Raw genomic sequence first — 13,421 nt, 5'->3', positions numbered from 1 at the left:
AATTTTCTCTCTCCTCCAACTGTCACCATCATTTCCTCAGCCTGTCACTGTTGTTTTCTCTCTCCTACAAGCTATGTTTGCTTCTTTCTCTCTCCTCACCTACGTTTTTAGTATTTCTCTCTCCTGCACTGCCATCTACATTAGATCCAACCTTTCTTGGTTGTGTTTGCTGATGTTCGACATCCAAACGCTGCCTTGTTGCGATTCAAGATCCATTCAGAGTACGACACACTCTCCAACTCATTATCCTTGTCCTAATCCTTGAGATACAAGAGTTCGAGAGGTACAATATTCATTCACTGCATAGTGTGTTTGCTACGTGAGCATTGTGTATTCAGTAGTTATACCACTTTATTCATTTTTTGTGTTCGTTGTCTCTAAGTTACTCTAACTCTAATTGTGTTTTATCAGTTTGTGCTTTGTCACATGGTGTTATTTGTGTTTCTATGTTAGGGTATTTTCTTCACATGGTAACAAAGCCGAGTTCTTTGAGAGAAACCTAGGCCTTGATCTGCAAGCTACACAAGAAGCAAAAACAACAAAAGGGCAGATGACTTCGAATAGTACTTCTACACCACTTCTCACATCCGAGCTAAATCCATCAAGAAACGAGTCAGAGTGAACCTCACAGCTTGCTTCACAAGCTCCCACATGGTCGGACTGACATTGGACTACCATGGAGTCCCACGACCTTATGAGATCACTCCAGCTGAGTACAATCTCATTTTGATGCATAAAGCCCAACAATAGATAGAAGGTAAGTCTGAATTTCACCCTTTAAATTCGATGCACCGATCTACTGACCATGCAAGAAGGGCAAAATCTCCACTTACGACTGGCCATCCGCAAGTGGAAACTAACATAGAGTACATCCCATTGACTTCATATTTATTCTCTCCAATGCCAAGTACGTCTACCATTTCCAAATGTGTTAATGATACTTCCCCTTTTTCTATTGGTATGGATGATTTTCATGATAAAGGACATATGCAAAACAATTTCCGATTTATGAGTAATGAGAAAAATAAATATTTCTTTATGAACTCAAGACTAGGTAAGCAATTGAAACAAAAAACCGTGAGTACTCCTTCCCCTCCTATTCCTTCAAGCAATTTTGTTTTCAAAGGTCAAAATGAAGTGCATCTTCATCATCATCATTTCAATTTAATGAATTTAATGGACAAAAGAAACCCACATTATTTTCCACATCTACACCTATCACAAATCCATTTAATCTCCCTCCCGTCCCATCCTCTTATTCCGATGTCACATCCTTTCAATCTCCATTAAGTGCACCGCACGTTGCATCTCATGTAGAATCACATGTGTTTTTATTCACCACCCCGAGGGGTTCTTCAAACTTAGGCACAGCTATTAGGACCTCATCTCTTTCTCACCCAGATGGTGTTCCACCTTTTCCTCACACGCTTTTGGGATCATTGCAGCCTGGGTATTCCCCCCAATCTCTCCCAAGTGTGGATCAATTGGTGCCACAATTTACTTCCATAGCATTACCTAGTGGACCTTCTAGTCATTATGTTGTGTCCCAGCCGACATTTGGACAAGGCTTACGTGTCCCAATGCCTCCATCTCCACCGGCACTTATGAAAATATTCATGTTCCACTGCCTCCACATCAATCGGCACTCATTGGACACTCACAACCTATTTTTGCCTACCCACCTCTTTCCCCTCCTTATCAAACACCTCCACCACCACCATCTTATCCTCCCACATCCATCTTACCCCATATTCTCGACATCTCATGGTGCTACCTCATCTTTCACCAAGCATGCATTCAATGACAAGACTCGCTTTAATGAATCAAATTTTACAACTTTGTCGAACTTGATGAGACATATCCTTGACTCACAAAACCTATGGGACCTTGTGCGAGAATTGGAACCCCAACCTGATCCAACACTTGTTCCATACAAAAAGATCGTCCGCTCATGGAAGGCTAGGAATAACTCCACTATTGTCGAGCTGATGTAGAACTTATTGTCTGAGTTTCATTCTCAGCTTCAACATTTTGACTTAGTGTCAAAGCGAGGGCCACACTTGACTAACCGCTATACAGCCCAAAATAGGACCCGTCGAATAAATCTTGACCATGAGCTTCAAAACTTCGAAATCTTTGACCAAGATGACTTGAAAGTCAAGTTGGCTGAGTATCAGCATCTCCTTGCCAAATTCTCCACTATAGAGACTCCTAAGTCCTCTAACAATCAATCACAATGTTTCTTAACAAGCTGCTGCATAAATACTTCAATTTTGTACAGCAAGTGATTTTTATCCAATTTACCCACATTCTATAAATTTGAGTGTCAACTATTGCATTATGCACGGTTGTTCGATCAATTTCATGTGAATAATCCCTCAAAGAGAACTCTTGTCGCTCATTCTCAGAAAGAACAAGGTAAGGATAAATAAAATCAAACTTCAAATCAAATCAAAATCAAAATCAAAAACAAGCAAGGAAATCACAAGCAAACTCCGAGTCTTAACTCAAACCCCGCTGGCAAATTGTACCTAAGAAGAATAGATATTGTTAACAATGTCAAAAGACTAGCCATTTTGACAAGTGTTGATCAAAGACAAGAGGTGCAGCACCAAAACCCAAGTCACAAACCTACACCCCTCAATTGGGCAATCCCCCTTATGGAAGGCACAAGCTGATGGCAAGGGACAGTGGAAAGGTTAGACTCGCACTACCACCACCAATCAGCCATCAAAATCAACAACGTTTTCAACTCCAAAGGGCTTGTCTGACTGATCTGCAAAGGCCCACATCGTCTCTGTAGAAACATCCGGATTCTGATACAAGTCTCGTCCACATCTATGAGTTGCCTCTCGACAAGGTTACCACAAAGGGCCACTCGTCACAACCGAGAACATCAACACCTATTTGAATTATGGATAGTCACACATCACATGACTCCCATAGAGAACATCTTCCATATCCAAGCCCCTGCAACTAACAAGCGGATCTGCATAGAAAACATCTCCTCTATCAAGATCCAAGCTCAAGGTTGCGTTAATTTTGCCATTGACAAGGGTCCAAATCTAGCTTTGCTAGAAATGTATATTATGTCCCTAAGCTTGGAGTGAACTTGTTATTTGTTCAACAGCTTTGCCAATTGGGGTGAGCAATTTTCTTTACAATGACCACAATCAAGGTCCTTGACTCTCTGACTGATTTAGTGATTGCTCACGATATGGCACAACCTAATGGCCTATACCACATGACTCATTTTCTTACCAAGCCGACAATCAAGGGCTCTGTGTTCCATAGCTCCCAAGCATTAGCCATATCTCAAGAGCCTACGAACAATGAGTATCTTTGGCATTTCCGCCTAGGACATCTTGGCTATGACTCTCCTTATGAGCGATCTTGCCATGAGATGATTAAGAGCCTTCCTTGTTTGAAGCTAGCTCAAAATGTTTGTGAAGCATGTCAGCTTGAGGAGCAATACTATATCCCATTTTCTCAATAGTCTACACATAGAGTTGAGGCACCTCTTAGATTGATTCACATTGATCTTTGTGGACCCATATCCACTGCCGCCTTGAACGGCACGTTGTATTTCTTTTTAATAGTGGATGATCATTTGAGATACATATAGACGTACTTCCTCAAGCATGAGTTCGAAGCTCTCACATTTCTCTGCTTGGGTTTTATTGGTTCATAACTAGACGAGTCGTCATGTTGGTTGCATGAGTGATAGTGGTAGTAAGTTTATCTCTTACGAGTTTTTTGAGTTTCTATAGCAACATGGCATCTCTTGCCAACTCACCTCTACCAATTCTCCCTCTCAAAATGGAGTCATAGAGCGTAAGAACCAAATAGTCATGGAAATGACACGCTCTATGTTATTCACAAAAAAGCTTCCTAAACACCTTTGGGTTGAGACTGTTAACACTATATATACATCCTCGACCGGTGCCTCAACTGTGGCTCTTCCTCAAAAGACCCCGTACAAGACATTCTTTGACTCTCAACTTGTCATATCCCACTTCAAAGTCTTGGAGTGTTGTACACACATACACACACACACACACACACACACTCGATGATAAGATAAAAAAGCTCGCTCACCAAGTTGATCTCCTTATCTTTATCGAATATTCCTCCGAAGTGAAAGCCTACTATTTGTTTGATCCTCGAACGAACAAGGTGATCATTAGGAGCCTTGAGATGACAAACTTCAATTTGTTGTCTTACTTCTTGGGGATGAAGATAGTTCGATTTGAAGGTAATGCACTTCAACTCGTGAAAAAGTTCACTATGGATCAAACACAACCAATGGCCACGCCTCTCAATCCTACTGTCCACTTGTCGAAGGATACTCTAAGTCAACCCTTCGATACGCATACCTATAGGTCTGTTATAGAAAAACTTCTTTTGTTAATTCATACTAGGCCAAACTTAACTTACTCATCATTCTCAATCAATATTTCACAGTACCTAAAATGTCACATTGGATTACACATCTTCATGTGTTGTGTTATTTATGGTGTACTTGTTCTTGTGGCCTCACTTATGATTCTGATTTATGTTTAAAAGGATACATTGATTCTGATTAGGCAAGAGATTCTAACACCTGACATTCCCATGGCAGCTATCTCTTCATCTTGGGCAAGGCTCCCATTTCTTAGTCCAACCATAAGCAAGAGACGATGGTAGCTTCCAAGACCAAGATTGAGTATAGGGCTCTCTTCGATGGCACCACTGAGGCAATCTACTTGAGAACCTTACTGGCAACGCTTCACTTCCCTTGTGACTCACCCAACATTATCTACTGCAACAACCAGAGTGTCATTGCTCTTGCAAACAATCCGATCACCCACACCTTAGCCATTTTTCTTCACCGACACCTAGTAACGGTAGGGATAGTCTGCTTGTTTTGTGAAGATCTTGGATCCATCCCTTATCACTCTCTCGTTTGGAGCACAAATACTCAATAGAACAAACCTTGATTTAAAACCCTCACTTAATATTAAATCTATCAAAACTACAATGCCCTCAAAAAAAAAGTCCATAGTTGATTCTATCTGCATTTGCACGACTTTATAGGCCATTGGGCAACCGTCATGCACCCTTTGTCTGATGCCCTGGTCTCTCTAGGATGATCACTTGGACCCCCTTGGTAAGATAACCATCGTCTCTATAGTCTTAATAGACCATTGGGCAACCAATGTGCACCCTTTGTTCGATACTCTGGTTGCTTTGGAATGGGATGCCTTGAAGTAAAAGATTTTTTTTAAAAAAGCTTGACTGGCCTACTTTCCATGGCACTGTTGTTGGGCCTAAGAGAAGATGTTGAGCTAAAAATGCATTAGCTTCACATAAACAACCCCAAAATATGCTTAATTAAGAAAAAAAACCTTGTTTATTTTTTTAAAAATACATTTCTAAAAAGTGTCTATATCCCATAAGCACAAACCCACTTGGAAGGGCCCAAACCTTCTACAAATAGATATGCTACCCTCCATTCAGTCCTAATCTCATTTTTGTAGATTTTAAATGTTTTTAACTTGCTGCTCACACCCCATTTGCAAAGGACATCACGATCCAAGCTATCCATTGCAATCTTCAATCATTTAGCGCATGTTTCTAGCCTTTCATCATCAATTTACTATTGTTTTCAACCAAACGACTACTATTGTCCGTCATCCGACTGTTGTTGTACAGCATGCCATGTCAACATATTACTGAATTTGCAAGCCCCAATTGTTGCTCTACAAATTTTCTTTCTTCTCCAACTATCAATATCATCTCCTCAACCTATCGCTACTATTTTTCTCTTTTGCGTTTTCTCTCCTACAACCTACATTAGCTTCTTTCTCTCTCCTCACTTGCATTTTTAGTCTTTTTCTTCTCACTTGCATTTTTAGTCTTTCTCTCTCCTCACCTACGTTTTTAGTCTTTCTCTCTCCTACACTGTCATCTACAATAGATTCAACCTTTCTTGGTTGCATTTGTTAATGTTCAACATCTGAAGGCTGCCTTGCTACGATTCAAGATTCATTCAAAGTACAACACACTCTCCAAATCATTACCCCTACCTTGATCCTTAAGATACATCATACAAGAGTTCGAGGTGCAATATTCATTCATTACATAGTGTATTTACAACATGAGCATTGTATATTCAATAGTTATATTACTTTATTCATTTTCTGTGTTCATTGTCTCTAAGCTACCCTAACCCTAATTGTGTTTTTCTATCAATCTATGCTTTTTCATGCAGCATTATTTGTGTTTCTGTGTTAGGATGTTCCTTCGCACTAGCATCTAAGGAGAATGCAAGAGCACCTCATAAAAGCCCTAAGGCCTACAAAGATTTCATCCACACATGCTGTTGCTTGCACAATCTACTTGCATCAAAGCAAGCATTGAAACTCTACTTGTGAAAAACAGTATGACACTCTTTTCATAAAAACCAAAAAGTGAGTGTCATTTCCTAAGTTCATTCTCTCTGAGCTCATTTTTTCTTGTTTTTCTTTTCAATTCTGTGTTTACAACCTTTCTATCAACTCTCTCTTTGTTTCCATGGATGGTCAATGGAATGTTAACACTCTCTCAAATCATGGGTGATTGATACAATGAAAACAATGATGAAACTACATGTTCTCATGGGCTAGGCATTTCTTGATGTGGTCTACCTATGTGGCACTTGACTATGTAATGCATTTTTATCTAGTCAACTACTGTAATTGCAAACTGACCTTTGTATTTATGGTGGCTCTGAATATTGGACACGAGTTTGGGCCTATTTAGACTCGCCACTTTCTCCTCTTGTCTATCACTTATTCAACATAGTACAATTGTTTCATTGGAGAGGGAGCCGATGCCAATGCCCACATAGCCAATGACTCAAAGTTCTATATTATCTCATGTCTTGATATACGAATTCCTTTTCTTAAGCATCTCTTTCCTTCTGGGTCCTTTGTGCAATGTTCTTCATATCTTTGCAATGATTCCCTTTTCTCTCCTCTCGTATTGTGCAATCTATCATAACAAATCCACGATCGTTTATACATTGCAACATTGGTAACAAGATGGTCATGTATGCTACTTTAGAGACATTGTTGACAAATATCACGAGTAGCTATGATTCTTCTGTTCTTTTCATGAGCTAGTATAATCAACATCGACATCACATTCTCTACAAGGCACCTTACCAATGGCTAGTATACCCACTGCTTGGATATCCATGGTCCTATCTAATGATCGTTGTTGTATGTACTATGATGAGTCCTTATCATTGTATATTGTATTATACCATATCACCCATGATTGGAGAGAGGGCATTAGCAAATATTATCAACTCATTGAGTTTATGCATGTTCCAATGGACTAGGCAACACTTGATTATTCTATGTATTTTATATAACTAGTTGTATTTATTGGCCGAGCTATATTTATGGTGGCTCCAAATGTTAGCCAACATGATCATGAGATTGCGAATCTGTGTCAGTTGGTCACTTCCTCTTCTTGTTTGTCACTTATTCAACATACACCTACAACTGTTCTTTGGAGAGAGAAAATCAATGCAATGCCCACACAACCAATAATTTAAGTCATTTTTGGATTGTCTTATGTCTTGGTATATGGATTCCATTTCTCAAGCATCTCATTTCTCCTAAGTTCTTTGTGCAATGTTTTTTATATCTTTGCAATGTTTCTCTTTTCTCTTCTCTCTTGTGTCATGCTATCTATTATAGCAAATTCTCATGCTTCCATCATTGCAACTACTTTTTGACACCATAGTATATGCCACCATGACAATCAAATAGAACCATAGATACCCAACCAGCTTGCAATCAAGCCACCACCAAGGTGCCTTGGAAAGATATTGATATCGGGGTCAATTGTAACAATCCCTAATCATAGAGAGTAGAAACAACTAAATATCAATGTTTATCAAGAACCAACTTCACAAAAAGCACTATCATAACCATGGATTCCCCACCTTTGGCTAGACCACCAAAGTGACCCCTCATGCGAGAGCAAACTAGGAGCAAAGACCACTCTCTATGAAACATCCCATCATGAACCTAAAAGCCAAACCAACTCTAGGATTTAAATCTACCACACTTAGTTGATGCATGTAAAAAGCCACACTCAAGGTCCACCACACTTACAAGACTCAAATGCCCCATCACCACCCTCTCAAACTCCCTCTCTAGCATTGCAAAGTCATGAGGAATGACAACACTACTAGGGCTAGAAAGCTACAAAGGCCTGCATGCATAGTAGCATGGACAAGTTTTGGGAACAAGAATGAGAAGGGAAATGGGGATGGGGACAAGAATTTGCCACCTCTTATCAACATGAGAGGGAGCTCTAACATGGGGACAAGACTAGGATGATACAAGAACAGCATGGGACTCATACAAGAAGCTAGAAAATGGCCATCCTATGTTTCTATGCCCACATGGCCTTCGCCACATGGTTGGAGTCAAAGTCTAAGCTTAAGGATGATGACTCATCGAAGAAATCCTAATCCGTCTCCTTCATCTTCTTCTCCTCCTTCCGCAACGCCACTAGTTTCTTGCAATCCTTGCAAAGCTGCCTCTACTAAGTTTGGCAACACCATCAAACTCCAAAGGTAGCCTGTAGAGTTACAATCCCTGCAAGATGAGCTTTGAGAAGAGCAAATTGGCAAAGCTAATCCTACATCTATGTCAATCAAAAATGACTAAATACTATCAATCATCTTGAACCAAATAGTCCACAACAAGCCATAGAGAGTAATAGCTCTCACACTCAATCGATCCTCATATATAAGCTAGAGCTTCTCTCGCACCTTTGGAGATGTCTTGCAAGATGTAACCACCTATAAGACTTCCTTCGAGATGCACCAAAGAAGAGCTAAATATACCTTTGCATCATCATCATCCCAATCTAGGATTGTTTCCTCGTAGTTGTCTTCATCTCAATTGAATGGAAGAGGACATGGCCTTCAAGGATGCAAGGAAAATCATGAAACAATGTATCAAAGTCACTTCTGCACAAACCAAGCTATCATCACTACAAAGAAGATATATAGGGTTTTGAAAGAGAATAGGCACATAAATAACAGCCCAACGCCAAGAGTTCAACAAGTCAAGAAAAGAGAGAAGTTCAAACTAGAGACAAGAGATGGGAACAAATGTGAAGAGCGTGTGGTGAGCAGAGGCAAGACAACCAACACATGTGATCCTTCTCGTGACAGTGTTGAAATCAGGCTGGAAAACACAAAGAGGCTGAAAACGCAAGCTGATGGAACCAACACCTGCACTAAAGTTCAAAACATCAGTAATCTGTAGCATTCAATGGCTGGACAAGAAAATGCAAGATGAGAAAAAGTAAAAGTGGCTGCACTGAAGTTCAAAACATCAGCAGTTTTAGCCAAATCAATGACTGGACATGAAAATGCAAGATGAGAAAGTAGAAAACGCACGTATAGCTTGTAAAAAATGCAGATGAACAGGCGTTCCAGCTGCTGAAAACTACTGCCCAGCTGTCAAAGTTGACACCCAGACCAGCCAGATCAGGAGAGCAGCAAAATGCAGACTTTAGAGCAGTCAGGAAGTGCAATCAGACCTGAGGAACAACCAAGACATTTGAGCTCTGATACTTCAACTGCATTACTTTTTGATATAGCGATTAGAACACCTACAAGATCATAGGAATATCTATTTTTATTTTTAAACTACTAAATTGAACTGCTAATTGCTAAGCGTGAACCACTTATCAAGTCTTGGAAAGGTCTAGAATTGCTCCTAAAATGACTCTAGAAACAAGAAAGTAGAACTCAAACTAGAGGTTTTGGAAGCATCCAATATTTCCAATGTCCCATTTTCTACAGACCTAAAACAAGAGAACCATTGCACAATATTGCACCAAGACTGCAGCAATAGGTTTGGAACTCCAACAAAATCCTGAAATCCAACAATCTAGAGTCCAAAAACCCTGAAAGCAATCCTATCGAATTAAAGGCTAGGTATATGATAAAACTTCCCGACTAGCTAGAAAACCAGTGAAGAACAAATTAATTTGGTCCTAGCACAAAAAGGCTACAATTGTTTCTAAATTTGACTTGCTGATGACGAATAAGTGGCTAAGGGTCTTGGCATATCCTATCAGACTGGCAACTTAAAATGGAGAGCTCTCCCACTAGGCTGAAAGCAGGGTTGTGGAGAGTGTGAGCTGCATCGTTGTCTTGCATTGGTAACAGTAACACCCACCGTTTGGCGGAAGCTAATGAAGGGTGCTAAATAGATTCCTGCCGCGAGGAGCAAGAATGCCAGCTGAGGAGATAAAAGCCCTCGATCCCTCCCTCCTCTGAGCAGATATGATCAGTGGGGGCACTTTGGGTCTCCTGCAATTGAACTGCAAGGTGGTTTATGCTCAGTCAGAGGATTAGAAAACTCTGTAACGAGCGAGTTTAGCTGCAAATTCTCTACATACGCAATTCTTTATAGATAGGCATTGGCTGCGCTTAATGATTCCTGGGCATGTCTATTTCTAAATATGTGCTATTACACCATTGGCAATCATGCAGACACATTGCAAAGAGAATGATAAAAGTTTTTGTGAGCATGCGAAGATTGGAGGCACGGAGGGAAACCACTCTAATGAGACCAAATTCAGATGCTTCGGAAGAAGTTAACCAAGAATGCCAACCAAGCAATGACCAGAAAAACGTTGAATTCTGGACTGGAAGATAACAGTGAGCAACTAGCGGAAACTAGCCTGTGAATTTGAATGTATGTGAGGATTGTGAGGACTTACTTGCAATTTTAGGCACCACAGGGGAAGGATGCTGGTGGTTTCAAGTGCATTGCAAGTGGAAGGAAGGGCGAACTGATAAGAGCCTCCTGTAGATATGCTAGACGAAGGGGTTCTGCAGATCTTGAGCTCCTCCTCTTTCTCTGAAGAGGGCGATGGCAATTTCGATAAGGATGCGGGCTAGGGACAATTTTCAAACGATCGCGCGAGAGGCAGAGAGAGAGAGAGAGAGAGAGAGAGAGAGAGAGGGGGGGGGGGGCGGGGGGAAAAAAGAGAGAGAGAGAGGAACAAAAAGGCAAGTACCCAGGCGTTTGGCGGGCAATTTTTCTGAGGAGGGAAGCGTGTGTTCACGCGCGGCCAGCCAGCCTGCCGTGTGAACTCGTCTCTCTTCCTACTCCTCCAAACCCAAAAGGTTTGCCCTTGCCATTGATTGGGAAAGTGGTGTAGTCGATTTACACTCTGTTAGACATTTCCTTATAAAGCAGTGTCATTGATTGGGAAAGTAGTGTCATCTAACTTACATTGTGCTAGAGAACTTTTGCGCGTAAACTGCAGCAATTACATAAAATGAGGGCCTTGAAAGTAAAAATGATACCATCTCTGTTCACCTTGGTATAGCTATGCCGATTGAGGGGACCTAAATTTACCCCCACCGACCTACTACTTATTTGCACATACAAAAAATATAGGAAGAGTAAAATCACTCTATTCCCTTGTCTATCGTGAAGCAACATCTATTGGGCTAAACGTGGATAGAGGAGTGGAATAAAATGGAAGTATCATTTCCTATTTCTTTGTAAAGATGCCCAATTTGCCGCTTGTAAACGATCGTAACCTTATCAAGCAAGCCCGTGAAATGGCCCTCTTAGACATTTCCTTATACAACCCAAATGGATTCAAATCTATGAGGATATCACATTACATTTCTATCTAGAATGATTTTAGCTTGTATAAGGAAATGTCTAACACACTATAAATTCTTGAAAGACGTATATCCAATTTGCCTGATTTGAGGGTTCAAGATCAATCTAATGAGATATGTTTCCTCAATATTATTTCATCGAAACATTCACTAGTGTTGGATTTCCTCACCCATTTCTGCCCACACCTTTTTCCAAAATTAAAGTAAAAGGTTAAACCTTTAGGATTTGCAAATTCTTAGTCATAAACATAACAATCCACATTGTTTAATTCAAAAAGAAATATGTGAACCCAAAAAAGAACTCTCTCTTTATATAAGGCTCACAAAAAGCAAAGTCTATATTTTAGAAACCGGTGACCTGCTAACTAAATGATTGACCAAAGGAGTTGACATTTGACTCAAGGTCAAGTAGTACATTGAAATCTCATCAAAACTTGCTTCTCTCTATCTAAGCAAAGAGCCTGACAAACCAATGACCTTAACAATCGTAACATTGCAGCCACATATCTACTTGAGACTCAAAATGTACCAATAACCATCTTCTTAAGTGATAACCTAAGTCCAAAAACTTTATTAATAAAAGGCAATGCATTCCACATACTCATGCTCTAAGAGAACTCATAATATGCAAAAGAGTTTTGTACCCTTTTAGATAGCAAATTTGTAGAAGGTGAAGGACCTATAAAGATACATCTATGTGTGCACACGTGTGTATGTGTGTGAATGTATGTGTCCATATATGCATCTATTGTGTGTTAAGTTGTAAAATGTGTTCATTATTCATGTATTCATGGATATAGGTGTACAAGTAATAATTATTAATAACTTCAATGATAAGTTTGCTAATATTAATAATGAGTTGAATTTGATATTGATAAGAGCAATAATGCAAATTACAATATTACTTATTAATATATAAGTATGGTAACTATTTATGCCATTAAGGATGTGAATATTATCAATACATAATTAATACTATGAATAATAAAATAAATAGTATTACTTAACATTAGTTATGTATTGATAAGTAACATTAGCATTAGTAATAGCATTACTTGTATGTTTATATCAATATTATTATTATTACTAACTAAAAATATGATTAATTAAATATTGTTAATCATTACATTTAAGCTACTTAATAATGTATTATCATTAACTATACTATTATTATTGTTATTATTTACTATAAGTTATTCTACATTAATATTAATGACTACTTTGTATTGCTATTAACAATTTTATTACTTATAAATAATGTTAATAATAAGCAAAAAATTAATTACTCATTACAAATTTTATCAATGCATTGCTTAATTATATTATCACTTATTATGTTTGCATTTGTAGTATTACAAATTATTAATAATGTTGACATTTATATTAACATGTTGCTTAAGAATATGAGTATTTATATTATTAGTGTGTTGATTAATATTATTGTTTATTATTATTCTTCTTCTTATAAACCTTGATAATATTTTTATATTTTAATATATTTTAATTAATGCTTATTAAAGTATATTATCAACCCTTACATTTAAGTAAAATACCAACAACAATGCAGGATATAAAGACTAGGCAAGTGGAAATATGAGCTCCATGGATGGATATTTGGTAGGTTGCATCTTCGTTGCTTTCAAGTATACCTCAAAAAGATAATTTCAATGAACCTTGTGGTCCAGTAGAAAAAGCTATAAGTATCCATATCTCACAC

General features: G+C 38.8%; 1 protein-coding gene across 3 annotated transcripts in view; it reads right to left on the bottom strand.

Annotated features, from left to right (window-relative positions):
• Positions 1–11,019, bottom strand: part of LOC148038485 (P-loop containing nucleoside triphosphate hydrolases superfamily protein) — a 62,733-nt gene extending 51,714 nt beyond the window's left edge. Inside the window, exons 1-2 of one of the 3 annotated variants that reach the window (XM_087672670.1) lie at positions 10,786–11,019; positions 9,452–9,594 (exon numbers count right to left, since the gene is read on the bottom strand). The gene's annotated coding sequence lies outside the window, so the exon portion shown is untranslated. Of the gene's footprint in view, positions 1–8,890; positions 8,921–9,451; positions 9,595–10,785 lie in introns of those variants that run through there. The other 2 variants (XM_087672661.1, XM_087672678.1) reach the window with 2 other exon arrangements.
• Between the last annotated feature and the right edge of the window lie 2,402 nt (positions 11,020–13,421).

Source organism: Lygodium microphyllum, chromosome 3 (genome assembly GCF_053477565.2).
Source record: "Lygodium microphyllum isolate KBCC chromosome 3, Lygodium_microphyllum_v1.1.10, whole genome shotgun sequence".
Lineage (NCBI taxonomy): Eukaryota > Viridiplantae > Streptophyta > Polypodiopsida > Schizaeales > Lygodiaceae > Lygodium > Lygodium microphyllum.
This window is presented reverse-complemented; position numbering and strand designations above follow the sequence as displayed.